The sequence below is a fragment of the Adiantum capillus-veneris genome, chromosome 23, assembly GCF_014529385.1.
Source record: "Adiantum capillus-veneris isolate H3 chromosome 23, ASM1452938v2, whole genome shotgun sequence".
In the NCBI taxonomy this organism is placed as follows: Eukaryota; Viridiplantae; Streptophyta; class Polypodiopsida; order Polypodiales; family Pteridaceae; genus Adiantum; species Adiantum capillus-veneris.
In genome coordinates, this window is record NC_140953.1 from 100,370,284 (window position 1) to 100,373,453 (window position 3,170).

Sequence of the window (3,170 nt, forward strand, 5' to 3'; positions counted from 1 at the left end):
GAATGAGAAAGTCATGTATGAATCCCATGCTCCTCCCTATGCGGGGCATTGATGGGTTCAACCTACTCTTTGAGGAGTAGAAACATACTTCTATTGGCCTACCATAAAAGTGGATATACAAGAGTATGTATCAAAATGTGTGATATGGCAAAAGACAAAGTATGATAAAGGGAAGCAATCTAGATTGCTCTAGCCATTTCCAATCCCTAATTCGACATGGGAGAGTTTATCCATGGATTTTTTATTTGGATTACCCAAGTCCATCCATGGGAATACGAGAATATGGACAATAGTGGACAGGTTTAGCAACAAGCAAGCAGGCTTTATTTCTATCAAGCAGACTATTAAGGCACATTAAATGGCAACCCTCTTCATATTTTAGATTTTCAAACACCATGGATTTCCAACATCCATCTTGTCAGATAGAGATCCTAGAATGACCAGTTTTTTTTGGAAAGGTCTCTTTGAAAATCTAATGGAAATGGCCTATGAACTTTGAGAATAGGGAAATTAGGAGAATTAAAGAGAACATTTTTAATAGACTACTTTGAGAACATAGAGGGTGAACTTATTTAGCGGTAGCAACTTAACCATAATACTTAATTTACTTGGCATGAACAATACTTTTTCAAAAGAGAGAGTTTAGAGAACTTGACAGTAGTTGAGGACTGGATCTATGTGGAGCCGGTCCCCCCTCCAATAGGCTTTTGTATTATAGATTCTCCTATCAAGAGAGACTTGGTACAATACAATCTTTGTGTTCCTTGTGACCTAGGTGATGCAATGAAGATGTAAAGCTTCACGGATCACAAGCATAACATAGACTTTGTAAAAAGCATTAACCATCCCCGAGCCTCAGTCCCAAGGCCTCAAACACCTTCAAAGGGGGAGAGAGATAGCGGGGAATGAGGGTAGGGAAGAGGAAGAAGAAACAATCATAGGAGAAAGAGATAGTTCCTCACTTATCATCGAAAAAGAAACAATCATAGGAGAAAGAGATAGTTCTTCACTTATCATCGCTCTTCTTGCAGCATACATAATAGCATAGTAATGAAGAAGGAGAATATGGGAACCTGAATCATTGAAGCATGGCTCTTGGTTGGATTCACATTCCATAGTCAAGAGTGTTCATGTAGGCTCTCAACTTCTCTACAAGCTTGGATTAGGAGATGGAGCTCTTGCACTTTGGAGCTCACACAATGAGAGAGAGAGAGAGAGAGAGAGAGAGAGAGAGAGAGAGAGAGAGAGAGAGAGAGGGAGAGTATACTCCCCCAAGCTATCCCCCTCCTTGCTTTGGTTGACCCCCTCTTCTAGCACTATCTAGCACTTGATTGGACCTCCTCAAGCCTGGCCAATCACATGCTTAGTGCATATCAAGAAACAAGGGTAGCCTTGGGACAAGTGTCCCCCTTTCCCCTTTGAGAGATAGGAGTTGATAAATGCATAGACAATTAATTAAATTAACTAAACTATCATTGGAACCCTTGGGAGGCCAACCAATAGGCTTTAGGCATACCACGAGGGCAGCATGAGGAGGATCTTGACAAGTGTCCTGGATGCTTTCTTTGTACCAAGCTTTCCTTGTGCAAGGGTGTGTGTGTTCTCTCTCTAGCTCCTACAATGAGGGCTCACCCCCCCTTGTGTAGGGATATGTATTGAATTTTGAACACCTTACACCTTTAAGCACCTTTTTCATGGAGCACCTTACCCTCTTAGTCATTAAGCACCTCAAGCACCTTAGTCAGCAAGCACCTTGGTCAGCAAGCACGACAAGCACCTCAAGCTTGGGCCATGTTCCCACCTCAAGTACAGCCCTAGCTTACCTAAGGTCAAATGACTTTAAACACTAACCTTTGGAGGTATCTAATGAAGCTAACCCTAAGGTATTTAAGCTCCATTATCTAGCTTTTCTCTTTGACAGGCCATCTCTCATTTGGACCCTTTACCATTGGCCCCATGTTGTGATAGATCTGTAAGCACATATCTATATTCTAACCCTTGTTCTCGTTTATTCTCCCAAATTAATGATCGGTTTAATATGAGAAAATCATTTGGGTTGGTTAGATATTAGATTTTATGACATTACCTCTCTCTTGAAATCATAGTCGTCCTCGACCATGAGGTAGAAGATATAAAGCCTTAGTCATTAGTCAATGTTTCTTAGCGGGTAGAGGATCACTTTTTACCCTATGGCATCATTCTGAGATGGATGACTAATCCATTTGGTGCTTGGGAGACATAGCTGCCACAAGCATGTCTACTCTTTAGTCCATTTCATTCTCCTAAAGTAGAGTGACAAATTCTATTTGGTGTTTGAGAGACGTCGTCATCACAAACATGATTGAAAGCATGCATACCATTTAATTTTGTGCAAAATAAAAAGAGAACTAGTCTTCTAAGACAAAAACATTGGTCATTCAAAAGAAATTTGTACATTTTCTTACTCTAATGTAGCATTATAAGCATTGACAAGGTTCATACTATCCTTAAGCTATATTCCTTGCATCCATTTAGCATCTTCAAAAGCATAATTTTTGGACTTAATAAGATACTGTCAGATAATCTTACCATGTCATAGTACCTTGTCTTCATACCGAAGGATGCTTCGGGTTGTAGCACCCCTTCTTGGTCTTCCATTTTGGGAGGGTCTTCAATAATTGGTTCACTTGGTGGCTCTCCTTTGTAGGACTTAAGTAGGCTCACATGAAAATCATTGTGTATGAGCCAATGGTTGGGCAGCTTGAGTTGATAAGGCATCTCATTGATTGGCTTCAAGATTTGAAAAGGACCATAGTATCTTTTTGCTAGTTTAGCATAATAATTTTGATGGCCCGTACGATTTTTGCCCATCGTTTGTCTCAATGGATCCTTGGGAAACTTGTAAGACCCAATCATTTTCTTTAAACATTAAGGCCCTTCTGTGCTTGTTTGCAACAACTCTTTGGCTTAAGAGATGGATATATCCTCCTTAATCTTTTGAAAAGATTCTTGTAGGTCACGGCTATACTCATCGACAACAAAGATCTTCCCATGTACTTTAAGTAGCAAGGGACTTTTAGGTCTTCCCTCTATGATTTCAAAAGGTTCTTTCCCGTAGAATTATGGACAATATTATTGTACGCATACTCTACAAGAGGTAAATAATTTTCCCATTGTGAGTGTTGATGTAC